Raw genomic sequence first — 13,958 nt, 5'->3', positions numbered from 1 at the left:
AATGTGGTCTTCACATCAGCCCCCACTTTCTAGGAGGTAGTGGGAACACGAAGCAACTTTTATTCCTATCTGGTTTGAGACTTTGTCCAATAGACCCTTCAGGTAACAATCTCTTGGGATAGATGCTCAGTCTTTTCATACAATGAATAATGTTCAGTGGCTCTCAGTGTTTATGTCACTTTGTGCATGTGTGTGTCATAGAATAAATTCCTAGAAGTGGAACTGTTGAATCAAATACCATTCAGTCAATTCAAAAAATATCCAATAAGTAATTTTTAAATGTATTTATAAATAAATATTTGACAGCTTGCCAGGCACTGTCAATAAACAAAACAGAAAAATTAATTTCTGCCCTTGTAGAGCTTATATCATATGGAAAGAAACATACAAAACCAAAACAAATGAGTCAGTCATATAGTATGTTAGATGATAATAGCTTTAAAAATAAGTAGAGAAAAGTAAAAGGGAACGGGATCAAGAGTTTGCTTTTTTTTTTTTTGTATTTGTTTATTTATTTATCTATGGCTGTGTTGGGTCTTCGTTTCTGTGCGAGGGCTTTCTCTAGTTGCGGCAAGCAGGGGCCACTCTTCATCGCGGTGCGCGGGCCTCTCATTGTCGCGGCCTCTCTTGTTGCGGAGCACAGGCTCCAGACGCGCAGGCTCAGCAGTTGTGGCTCACGGGCCCAGCTGTTCCGCGGCACGTGGGATCTTCCCAGACCAGGGTTCGAACCCGTGTTCCCTGCATTGGCAGGCAGATTCTCAACCACTGCGCCACCAGGAAAGCCCCAAGAGTTTGCTATTTTAAATCGAGTGGTGAGTGAAGGCCCCACTGAGAAGGTAATATTTCATCAAAGACCTGAAAGAGGTAAAGTGATTTGGCCCTGCAGATATCTAGGGAAGACTGTTCTAAGCAGAAGGAACATCCCATATAAAGGTTCTAGAATGGAAGGATCTCTGATACATTTAAAGAAAAAGTAAGTAGACCCGTGTGGCTGGAGCCAGAGGGAGCAGGAAGGACAGAATAAGACATAAGATCAAAGAGGTGCTGGGGCCAAGTTATGTAGGGCCTTGTAGCCCATTACGGGAATTTTGGCTTTTGCTCTTAATTAAATGAGAAGCCAATGGAAGGATCTGAGCAAGACATGTGACGTGATCTGGCTTCTGTTCTAAAATACTTAACTCTGAATGTACTGAGAATAGAGAATGTGTTGAGAATACCGTTTGGGAGGCAAGAGTGGAAGCAGGGAGATGGGAGAGGAGCCTACTGCAGCAACCCAGGTGAGAGATGTGGTGACTCAGAGCTGCGTGGCAGGAGCAGAGGTGCTAAGATGTGGTCAGGGTCTAACTAAAGTCTGCAAGTATGTGGTAGAGGTTGCCAAACTGCCCTCTGGAGCAGTTGCACCAATTTTATCTTCCCACCAACAAAGGAGACTTCCTGTTTCCCCACACCCTGGTCAAGCCAACACAGCCCATGGCAAACTCCTGAGGCTTTGGCACACTTGGAGGTAAAAACAAATTCAACAGCAATTGCCCTCACCCATCCTTCATCTGTCACAGGCGGGTGGGGTCCACCAGAAGGTGTGCTGAGACCTCAGCTATAACGCAATAGAGAATGGCAGAAAATTGGAATTGGAGGGGACCGGGGCTAAGGTAATTGATCCAAATTACGCTGGTCCTCAAGGAGGTGTAGCGAGACACCAAATGACAGTGCCCAGAGGAAATCTGATTGAGTGGCACGATGAAGATGGGGCACATCTACCATGGGGCCGTGGATGGCCTGAGCTGTTTAAAATAGGGCCTCAGACAGTGGCCCAGGCTTCAGGGAAAAGAGACCAACTCAGAAGAGGCAGAAGAGCAGAGTGGTTAAAAGCAGGAACTTTGGTGCCACATTGCCTGAGTTCAAATCCTGGTTATGCCACCGACTGGCTGTGTAACCACAGGAAAATCACTTACCCTCTCTGGGCCTTAGATTCCTCATCCCTAAAAAAGGATTAACATATAAGACTCAATTAGCTAGCATCCATCAAGAGCTTAGAACAACATCTGGCATAAAGTATGAACTAAGGAGAAGGAGAAGAAGCAGTTCAGGCTCAGGAGAAAGCAAGTGGAAACAAGGGGAACTGAAGAATGCAAATACCTGGTGTTTTGTTTTCTGATGTGTTTGTTTTGGAATGATCCACAAGTTGGGAGAAAGGTCCTAAGTTTAAGCACAGTAGGATACAACCAATCCAGATTAATCATTTCAATTCAGCTAGAGGCCTAAGACCAAAGGGGCAAAAATAAACCTTTTACATACTAACTCAGCATCAGGGCCACTGCTTTCCCAGATGTCACCTTTTTGCAAATTGAAGGGTGAAGGGGGAGCCCCTTCCCCAAAATATTTCCAAGCTATTTGCTAGGGAATTATTGTAATAAATATACAAATGTACGATGGCTCTGATGTGAATGGACTCCCCAGCATTGTGTGGGGTGCATTCTACACAACAGCATACGTCAGGCTTCCGGCTCCGGCTGAAAGTTTGTTTTCTTGTTTTTATGCAATATGTTGCGTATTCTTGATCATGAAAAGTTTTAAATAACAAGAAGAAGAAGAATGGTATCAGCCATGTTAATCCTTCCTCCTGTTGCGGTAAACCGGAATATTTTCTATCCTTACCAGATTTTAAAATAAAGTCCTGCAAATCCGTTTCACATGAGATGAGACTACTTCAAAATGCAATTTTTAAAAAAGAGACTTGGTTCCAAAAGTTCAAGTTGTTTAAAAGCAAAGAAGGTTGAATATGATCTAATGTTGGGAAAGCTGTGTTAGTAACTCCATTTTGAAATAAACTTCCGGAGAGGTTTAACAAAAACCTGAAAGGCTTTAAAAACATTTCCGCAACAATCAAGGTCCACGGAAGTATATGACAGGGTTTGAAGCAGTTTGGCTGAAACAAACACAAACTCAACTTCTGATCTGGGTAGGGTTTTTCTACCCAAATTATTTTCCTTTCATCACAAAATAGAAAACCTCTTTGTTTCATGTATCCAGCTGAGCACCCATGGGCATTCATTCTGGTTTGGTCTCGGCTAAATGCAAAGAAACACAGTGGGTCTGTTTCAAGTCAATGCTATGGAGGCGTCATGAATTCATCACTATACTGTCACAAATGTCCTCCTACAGTGCTTTTCATTGCCTAGTGGTATCAAAAGAAAGGAGCCAGTATTGTTTATGAAATGGCTGTGAAACAGATATTTGATTCTTTTTTTCCCTCCGAATCTCTTATAAGCAACGGAAGCAAAGGAAGAAGGAAGGGGAAAAAAAACAAGGGCCATCACTTCAGTAGTGTCACACAGAGCAGAAGGAAAAGGGGAGAAAGGAATAGAAGGGAAGAGTTGAAAGAGGAAAGAAAAAAGGTAGAAAGGAGGAGGGAAAAATTCTCAGCTCTCCAGCCTCATACCTGGAATATAAACGGACCCTAATTTGGAGGAAGATTTTTTTTTTTTTTTTTTTACCTTAAATGACAAATGTTTACATCTCGTTAAGCTGTGATCATTATTTTTTGCTATAAGCCTGGTATTCACCTGAGACTTTCTTTCCCCGAGTTGTGCTGATTAGATTTTTATCAGAACCTCTTTGCAACTGTCTTGGAGAAACCAGACTATCTCTCCATTTTACTCTACCTCTAGGACCTGGAATAGGATGTGCAAGCCAAGCACCCAAGATGCAGAATTTAAGGAGGCACTCACTCTCAGGTGCCCACCCTGCACTCATATGAGCCTGACAGTGGGTGTCTCCTTAAATTTAGCACCCAGGTGCCTCCCGCCTCTGCCTTAGTCCCACCCTGCCACCAGCTCCCAGTGCCCATCAGCCCTGGCAGTAATCTCAGTGCTCTTTTCCTTATTTCCGCCTAAAAGCCAGTTGCTCTGGCTCCCTTCACTTCTGAATCTCCACCCTCCTTCCCACACCACCCCAAGCTTCGGTCTCACCTCCCTCATCCATGCTGCTTATGTCCTTAGGAATCTATGGCTGAGCTTTAAACAAGCCACCAAGAATTTTAGAGGTTAATAAGTAGTTCTGGGCCTCATTTCAAAGACTGAAAAAAAAAAAGAGAAATTTTCTTTGTTATGCTATGAAACTACGAAACCACAATTAGTGACATCATGCCTTACCAACCATCCACAATTCTGTCCAAAACAGATTTTTATCTAAGGATGAGGTAAAGTCTAACAAGATGGGCCTTTCTAGTTAGTTATTGAGTAGGTTACTTTATTATTAGCTTAGATTCCTGAGTGAGGTTTTCTACGGGAAATTGTGATATAACAGAAGCACCTGCTGGGAGCTTGCTTCAATCATCCAGAGCCATCATTTCTCCCTAATCAACCCTTCTTCCTTCCCCAGACAATTGTACTGTTAAGGAGAGGGGTGTATCATATCCCTCAGGTGTGTTGAAAAGTACGATTTTGCTGGAGATAGCCAAATGACTCCAGAGAGAACAAGGTGACATATCAAAGCAACAGGGCGCCAGTGAAGTCCTGCAGGCCCCATGGCAGGTAAGCAGAGACGTTTGCGCCCGCGAAAGCATCACAGTGGGCGACCTGCGCTCTCCCCACTTCCTCGAGAAGCAGCCTCTGGGTCCTGAAACATCATTCTTCTTTTGATGACAGAGCAACAGCGAAATGCTGTGGCAATCAAAACTGCCTGAAAACAGCATACTAACCGTTCAGAGTTTTAATTGAGTTAATCAAGAAAATGTCAGCCCAGATGCTCTCCGCGGTTCTTCTCATAGAGATGCGCTCTTGGTGCTGCGTTTTTGAGACTTTGCGCCTTCTCACTTAGGACTCCCTCTCGCAGACGGGACTTCGGGATTCACGGGAGTGATTTCCACGCGGGATGAGGGTAGGAACGAAGATGCGGCCGACATTTACAGACACCGTCTCATTTAATGTTCCGAAGAACCCTGCCAGACACATCCCTGTGTCACCATTTTGCAAATGAAATTAATGCTCAGAGAAGTTTAATGGCTTTCTTAAGGTCACTCAGTTAGGAAAGGGTGGCGTTAGAGTCGGAGCCCACGTCTCATCTTGCGGCACTTCTCAATCTTTGCTGTCTTCACCCTTCGCACCCCACTGTTTCCTCCCATAATGCAGTGCGACCAGTACTCTTCTCAAGAGTCCAGCTTGCTTGGTTGGCAGCTTGGTCCGTTTATAAAAACTGGGTCTTGGCCTTTCTTTTCTGAGCTTCAATCATTGGCCTAATGCTGAATGAATCTTCTAAGGCTGCCTTGTGCAGTCCCTTTAAATTATAATGAGAAAACGAAAGTGCAGTGATTGAACACCTGTGCCCCCAGTTAGCCACTGAGTCAGTGCCGGGAAGCAGGACCAGCACGAGCCCCAGGGCGGTATGTCGACACCGCGTGGTGCTACCAAGATCGTGCAAGGAGAGTCCTATGTCCTAGATGGGAGGTGCTGATTCTCTCAAGCCCCCAGCTTTTCTGGGGACACAAGTAAGTGGTGAGGTCTGGAGTGGGGATGAGGGCAGCACCCACGCGTGTCAGTCATGTTTGACTCCAGGTTTCACCGTTTCTTTCTTTTTTTTTTTTTATTTATGGCTGAGTTGGGTCTTCCTTGCGGTGCGCGGGCTTCTCAATGCGGTGGCTTCTCTTATTGCGGAGCACGGGCTCTAGGTGCGGGCTTCAGTAGTTGTGACACACGGGCTTCAGTAGTTGTGGCTCGCGGGCTCTAGAGCACAGTCTCAGTAGTTGTGGTGCATGGGCTTAGTTGCTCCGTGGCATGTGGGATCTTCCCGGCCCAGGGCTCGAACCCGTGTGCCCTGCATTGGCAGGCAGATTCTTAACCACTGCGCCACCAAGGAAGCCCTCACCATTCCTTTTCAGCAGATTAATTCTAGTCATCAAAACCCATAGAGAAAACAGATATCAGAGAGAACAGGAAATATATTCTCCAGCACTTTTCCAGGTTGATTCCTGCATCTTCTTTCAAGACTTCTTGGTTCTCTCATCCTCAAGCACTTACAGGGTTCTCTTTGGCAGTACCAGATCTAAATTACACCTCAAATCACCATCACCACCACCACCCTCAACTCCTTGTAACCTATTTTGCAACATGGCCCCTTGGGGTGAGTCAACCCTGTCTATATATCCCAGTCCCGCCCCCAAAACGCCCTCCACACCTGACTTACCTGCTCCCAGTTCTGGCCCAGTACTCGTGCCATGGCTCCTGGGTTACTGTCTCCTCCTCCTTCCTGTGCCTCCTCACCCAGTTCCTCTAAGCCAGCATTGCAATTGCAAATGTCTTGATTCCTCTGTAATTTGGACCAGAACGTCCAAGGATATATAGTGCATAGTATACAAGTTTATGAAGAAAAAAACGTGTTTGGTGCAAGTCCTTTTCCTAAGTGTGTAGATTTGTGTCTTTGGCATCCTCAGAAACTCCTAATAATGGGGCAGAAGTTAATTTTGTTTCCCCATGGTTTGGAGAAGAGGGAAATGTTCTGTTTTTAATTTGCACTAATACAAATAAACCAAATGGCTTTCTGAATGACAGAGTCACCGTGACACCCAGCCACCTACGCCTGGACCATTTCTCACCCCAAAAGCTGTCAACACAGGAAGTTAGCTTTAATGGCCCATGAATCCTTCTGTCATCTGCTGCCCTCTAGTGGAGAGAAGGGATAGAGCGGACAGAGTTGTCCAGAAGCCAGAGCTCCTTGAGCCTAACTCCAGAAGACACTGAACAGGCACAAAAAATTGTACCTTCCTCTGTGGTGTAGAGTTGGAGTAATTATAGTAAAAACAGGAAAAATTACAGAAGAATCAAGCTAATGTTTTCCACTGTGTAAGGCAAAGTGTGAGTTGAAGTAAAATAAGTATGAGTCAATAATTCAACATGTGATGGGTTTTTTAAATTATTATTTATTTATTTACTTATGGCTGCACTGGGCCTTCATTGCTGTGCGCAGCCTTTCTCTAGTTGCGGCGCGCGGGCTTCTCACTGCGGTGGCTTCTCTTGTTGTGGAGCACGGGCTGTAGGCGCGTGGGCTTCAGTAGTTGTGGCTCGTGGGCCCTGGAGTGCAGGCTCAGTAGTTGTAGCACACGGGCTTAGTTGTTTCGCGGCATCTGGGATCTTCCCAGACCAGGGCTCAAATCCGTGTCCCCTGCATTGGCAGGTGGATTCTTAGCCACTGGACCACCAGGGAAGTCCTGATTTTTTTAAATAACTTTTAGTGGTGTTTTTTCTACAATAGAAACGTATATAAACTTTATATAAACTTTATTGTACAAGTTTTTCTTTATTATACAGATATATGTTCATCTTAGGAAGTACAAATAAGCAATAAAATAAAAATGAAATCACCCAGAAACCACCCTCCATTAAAAAAATACCATTGCAATGTGGCATCATTGTGAATGTATCATTCTAGATGTTATTGAATGCATATGTAGACATATGATTTTGTTTTAACAAATACAGGATCACATTTTGCATCCAGTTTCACAACCTGCTTCTTTACTGAGGTATTCTGAGGTTACAAAAGTGTTCATGTTTTCTGAAGTCATCCCTAACCTGTGTGTTTCAGCCACCAGAGAGTGGGCTCGTGAGGGTGCTATAACAGGCAAAGTTACCTTCAGTTTTCCTCTGGACCCATCTCTCATCTGACTTTTTCAGCTGGCTTACGCAAGTGACCAATTATAGCATATTATTTTATTTTTATATGGAAGTTAAAATAATAAATCTGAGCATATGGAAAATAAACATGAATGCTATCTAATATAACTGTATTCATCATGGTGAGTTGTTTAATTATTTAAGATCCACTACAATACTGGATTTAAACTTTGTGGATATGGCATTCTATCCCTGCTTTAATAAATATATATTTTCATTATATCTATATGAAAGATTTTTCCCCAATATTATGGGAGATATTTAACTCTCTTGAGAGACATTTTCAAATGTAACCAATCTGCACTTCTCTTAGAAACAAAACGCTATCATCACTTCTCCAAGCATGTGTAGTTTGCCCCCATGTTATAAACACAAGGAAAAGAACAGCATCTACTTAAGAGAAAGCCCTGAAGATAGGAATGAAAGACAGCATGACCAGATTTAACGTTAAAGCAAAACTAAAAACTCCAGGATGGTACTTAAGTGAGCGTGATGGGAACGTATTGTTTCCTTATAATGATTTTAAATGGAAATTACAATTCAATCACAAATAAAAGTAAATTGTAGGCAGTGAGGCGAACAAATCTGTTTCACTCGGATTCACGGTGATTATCAAATTAGCAGCTACTCATTCACCACTAACCATTTTCAGTCCTCTTGGTCTCCCTAACAGCGCTGAACTGCAGCTTCATGGTGATTGCAATGGTGGCAGCTTATCAGGGCTGTATTTTAGCTGTGCTTTTATCTTCCCTGTTTTTCCTTTTCATTGCTCGGCAAGGTAAAAGTGGGGAGTGGGGGAAGAGCCTTAGAGGAGTGAGAACGTTAACATGCCCTTGTTTTAAAAGTTGTGCAACACCAGTTGAAGGCCTAACATCTGGCCCCCAGCTGTCTCCTGACCCATCTCCTAGCACTCTCCCCTCATCAACTCCACTCCAGCCACACTGGTCCCCTCGCTGTTTCTCCACACCAAGCACACTCCTGCCTCAGAGCCTTTGCGCCTGCTATTCCCTCTGCTAGAACACCCTTCCCACCTACATCTGCAAAGTTTACTGCTTGGCTTCAATAGCGTCTGAGTTCAGGTGCCCCCTCCTCGGAGAGGTTGGCCTTCCCCAGCTGCTCCTTTCTAAAATAGCCCCTCCTGTCACTCTCCACTGCTTTGTTTTTTTCTTCCCCAAACATGCATCACTACCTGACATGGTATTATATACTCACTTTATGTTTCTTTATTGAATGAACCCAATATCACCCAGGTTATTCTGACCGAGAAGGTCCAGGGTGAGTCTGGGAGTATATATACTGAAAAGCTCACTGGGAGATTCTGATACACAGCCTGGCTAAGAACCACTGGTTTCATGGATATTATAGTTTTTGGAGTCAGATGGTCTGGGTTAAAATTCCAGCTTGGCAAGCCTGGGACATTACAGCTGTAGGCCCAGTCAGAAGCATAGTAGCAGTAATCCCCAACACCCAGGGTTGTGCTGAAGGTAACACTGGGTAATGGATTTGAGACAACCTCTTGAACTGCAAAGTGGGATATAAAAATGTTATAAGTACCCTATTTCTTCTCTGAGGGTGAACTACTTACATTTTAGAGAAAGAACATTTTTTGAATAATAATAAAACCTATTTTTATTTAGAAGTACAATCTCTCTGAATCAGATTGTTCCTTCCTTATGAACTCTAAATTGTAAGTCCGTTTTTATCCCTGAAGACAGTGCAAAAGAGAAACGAATCGAATTTGGTCAATCCTCGTAGCTAATGCAAATAATTTCAAATTCTGAAATTCAAAATTGCTAGCAGCGATGTTGCCTGCATTGCCCCAGGGTGGCGGCTGTGAAGAGGTGGTCTCCCCAACACCGCCCCTCTCCAACCCCTCCCCCGGGCTGAGCGGTCCCTGAACGTCGCCCATCCTTGGGCTCACTCCGTAGGGTGAAGCGGCTCCGCTCGCGCCCCATGCTGCCGCCCACCCGGCGGGAGCGCGCGGGGATGAAGGACAGATGGAGCTGGTGAGAGCGCTGCCTGGAATGTCCGAGAGACAGCACTTCAGGAAGCAGCAAGCGGAATGGGGCATTTTGGAAACATTCGCTCTCATCACAAGAGAGTCCACTGTGATCTCCAAAGGGTCCAGTGTCATGAAAAAGCAATCGATGACTTGAGGAGCCTCCCACTCAGGCGGCCAACCTGCACCTCCCAAGAGGTCTCAGAACAAACCTCTGTGACAGGAATGAGTTCTCCGGAGAACTGATATACGGTCCCCTTTTGTGGCAGAGGTCACCAGTAAAAGCCTTAAGAACACACAGGTGGGGACATTTTGTTATTCATGTTTACCGTAACCAAAGGAAATAAATATTGTATACACATACTTCTATTTATAAACACCGCTAGCCGGGTTTAATTGGATAAAGAGTGACACCTAGTGGACAAGCGTTGGTAACCTCTATGTTCTGTCCCCCTAAATCAAATGAATTTAGTTTCTAAAATTATTCCACAATGTAACCAAACTGTCATAAGGCCAACACCTTTGAAAATTTCACCCCAGTCCTGTAACTTATATATAAGAACAACAGCGAAAGGAGACTGACAGGCTGAAAATAGTTTTGAAGCATCTGTGAGTGAAGAAACTGATAAGGAAAGGAAACAGTAAACGAAGACAAATCTATGTCCCAGGTTTCTTTAACATGGTATGAAAATTCTCCATCAGATGGAGAGAGGAAAATTTGAATTTTGCTAGGAATCCATGAGTAGGACTTTTTGGACTGGACACAGGTGAAAAACAGTGGCTGCTACCTCTGGAAACCCTGCTGAGTGGCCCGGCCTCGGGCAGTTGGCCCCTTAACCTCATGGGGTCCAGAAATCCACTCTTGCCCAAACCTGAGAGGTTCTGCAATTCACATGCCCCAGCTCATACCGAGCAGGGCCAGCTGGATGCCACCTTGGGCTTCTGTCCTCAGACACTTTCACCATTTTTTTCTCAAATGTTTATCCTAAAATTAGGGAACATTACCTAACACCCAGTCGGACTATAGAACAGAGCCATTGCACTAAGGACTGCCCCAGGAAATTCAAGATACACTAACTTCATATATACGTATTTGCCCTTTTTGATTTTCATAAAGAATTTCTTCTTCTTCCCAAATGTCCTCTGGGATAATATTTTGCTTCCCCCATCCCCCGGAGCAACCATTTGCTGCTCTTCGGGAGGAGGATTTTACCAGCCCCTCAGGAAAGCCGCCATGCCTCTCTGGTGCTACCAGCTTGCTCTCAGTTTCTCATCCCTGCCTGGAGCAGTTGCAGCTTCTTGATTTCTCACCCCACCTCACCCACACGCCTCTCAATTGCCTTCTCACAGGACTCCTGCGGCCCCAAGCACGGTTTCCATCCCAGAGTGCTGCCACCCAGGGCCTCCCTCCCAGCTGCCTCACAATGAATCCTCTGAAGCTCACCGAGTAAACATCGATTCGGGGTGAAACAGCTCCCACCCGAGCGCTTCCTCTGCCCCAGAAATACGCACTTTATGACTCCCATGCCTGGGTGGCACCGAGCTTTTGCTTTGCTCTAGCAGCCCTGTTGAGCCTAATGGCATAACTCACTCCTGTTTGTTTAATTGGTTAAATCAGATTAAAATGTGTCTGGGGGGTGGGGTATAGTGTGCTCACTTGGGTGTATTTTAATTTACACACACACAACCTCCCAATGCTGAGACCCAGAGGCACAGTTTAAAAATTGAAAGTTTTCAAGGCAGGCTTCCCTGGTGGTGCAGTGGTTAAGAATCTGCCTGCCAATTCAGAGGACACGGGTTCAAGCCCTGGTCTGGGAAGATCCCACATGCCTCAGAGCAACTAAGCCCATGAGCCACAACTACTGAGCCCGTGTGCCACAACTACTGAAGCCCACGCACCTAGAGCCTGGGCTCCGCAACAAGAGAAGCTACCGCAATGCGAAGCGAGAGCACCGCAACGAACAGTAGCCCCCGCTCGCAGCAACTAGAGAAAGGCCACACACAGCAACAAAGACACAATGCAGCCAAAAATAAATAAATAAATAAATTTATAAAATAAAAAAAAGAAAAAGTTTTCAAAGCCATGCTGATGACAGTCAAGAACAGTTAATCGTCTTCACAGCCAGCAAATACTTAAAATAGGTTTAATTACCAAGAACTACTAATCTTTCAGGCCCAAGGAGGTATCGCTCCCTTCTCCAAGTTTCCCAAACCTGGTTGCACCAGAATCACCAGGAAACCTTCATGAAAAGATAAAGCCCAGGGCCCCATCTCAAACCTCCTGGACTAAAATGTCTAGGCAGGGACGGGAATGACTATTTCCACAAGCTCTCAGCCAGCTCCACATATTTTCAGTCCAATGTTTGGAAGCCTTGCTTTGAATCACAGCTCAAACCTCACCTCATTTCAGAGAGGTCTAACGAAGCAACTTCTGCCAGTGTTTCCTAAAGTCACGTATATCATCTTGATTTTTGCCATATCCATGTACCTGTACTGCAATCTACCTAAGATATGTATATCAATTGGCTTGCATTTTTGCATAAATAGATTTCATTTTTAAAAAACTTATATCACCGCTATGAAATCATAGCTTTGATGGATATTAGTATATTTTTCCTAATACACAATACAAACAATGTATACCATCAAAAGCTGTCTTAAAATGTTTTTCCCTGTAGGAATAAGCTAAGTTTGTGCACCAATGGGTACACCTACAATGCTTGAGAAAACACTGATGGAGAGAAATAATCTCTGTTCGACCTTTCCTTCTGAAGGTGGCCCTAAGGGAAATTGTGAAGAGAAGAATTTATATTGAGGAGCTCAATTCTTGGGATTTAACTAGGAATCTGTCAGTAGGACTTTTCAGATTGGACACAAGTGAAAAACAGTGGCCACTACCTCTGGAAACCCTGTATAGTGGTCTGGTCTCAGGCAATTGGCTCAATCCTACAAAAATTGCAGACACCATCCTTCACCCATCCCCTGCATCTTTTAATCAATAATCACTTAAATCACTGGGGGTGGGTCCGGGGTATCCAGCAGTTCTAATATGAAACCAGGGATAAAAACCATCATGCCATTTCTCTTTCAAGAACATTTCTCCCCAGTTAGAAACCCCCATTACCTTCTACCTCCTCCATGGGACCCCTTTGTATTCACTGATACAGATAGAAGGTGAGAAAAACCATTCCGCTTATTAAAACATTCTCACAAGTACAGGTCAGAGTCAAAAAGCTCATGCCTTGACTCCAGAATTCCAGGGAATGCCAACCTCCAGGGTTGTCATAAACTCATTCTACACTAACACACCCCTATATCCCCTACAGAAGGCCCTGGTTTCTGCTTTCATTTTTTTCCTCCTTCTTATTCTCTGTTTTTCCCTTTTATTGGTTAAAAATAAATGACGTACTTTTTCCTTATTTTGAAAGCAAATGTTCAATGTAAGAAAAATGAGAGGCAGACCGCTCGGAGTCGGTGCTGCTGTCCTGCGACTTTCCCTGCTGTCTGCCCTGCTCGGCCCCGTGGGGCCACTGGACCTCAGCAAGCGGCCGGGACCCTTGAGCCTGCAGGAGGTGGACGACCGGCCGCCGCACCCGCTGCAAGTCCAGAACGGCGGGGTGGAGGTTGACGAGCTGGGCGAAGTGCTAACACCCACCCAGGTTAAGAACCGGCCCACGAGCATCGCATGGGATGGCCTTGATCCAGATAAATTCTACACGTTGGTCTTGACCTACCCAGATGCTCCCAGCCGGAAGGGCACCATTTCCTGGTGGTCAACGTGAAGGGCAACAACATCAGCAGTGGCTCGGTCCTCTCTGATTATGTGGGCTCTGGGTCCCCCAAGGGCACAGGCCTTCACCACCACGTCTGGCTGGCTTGCGAGCAGGACAGGCCGCTGAAGTGTGACGAACGCATTCTCAGCAACCGATCTGGAGCCCATCATGGCAATTTCACGGTGGCGTCCTTCTGTAAAAGGTACAAGCTCTGGGCCCCGGTGGCCGGCACATGTTACCAGGCTGAATGGGATGACTTTGTGCCCAAACTCCCCGAGCAGCTGTCTGGGAAGCAGAGGAAAGTTAGAAGATGGAAACCATCCCAGAGTTTCCCAAGCAGTGTTGCAGTTTAGCGATGCATGTAGATTTCTCCCCCTCCTCGTTCCCAAGACCTGAGCAGTCAGATTTAGGTTTGGGGTGACTTTTCCTTCTGCCTGTCCTCTATAATTCTAGGGGGTTTATGTTTTGATCAAATTTGAACTCCATTTGGGGGGATAATTTGGGTCTATGATAGGGTCA

The 13,958-nt window shown here is 45.0% G+C and overlaps 1 pseudogene; it reads left to right on the top strand.

Moving 5' to 3' along the window:
- The first annotated feature begins 13,115 nt into the window (after positions 1-13,115).
- LOC132365111 (phosphatidylethanolamine-binding protein 1-like) lies at positions 13,116-13,792 on the top strand (annotated as a pseudogene).
- The last annotated feature ends 166 nt before the right edge of the window (positions 13,793-13,958 follow it).

This window comes from Balaenoptera ricei, chromosome 4 (assembly GCF_028023285.1).
Source record: "Balaenoptera ricei isolate mBalRic1 chromosome 4, mBalRic1.hap2, whole genome shotgun sequence".
NCBI classification, from domain to species: domain Eukaryota; kingdom Metazoa; phylum Chordata; class Mammalia; order Artiodactyla; family Balaenopteridae; genus Balaenoptera; species Balaenoptera ricei.
Note: the sequence above shows the minus strand (reverse complement) of the source record. Positions and strands in the feature narration are given on the sequence as shown.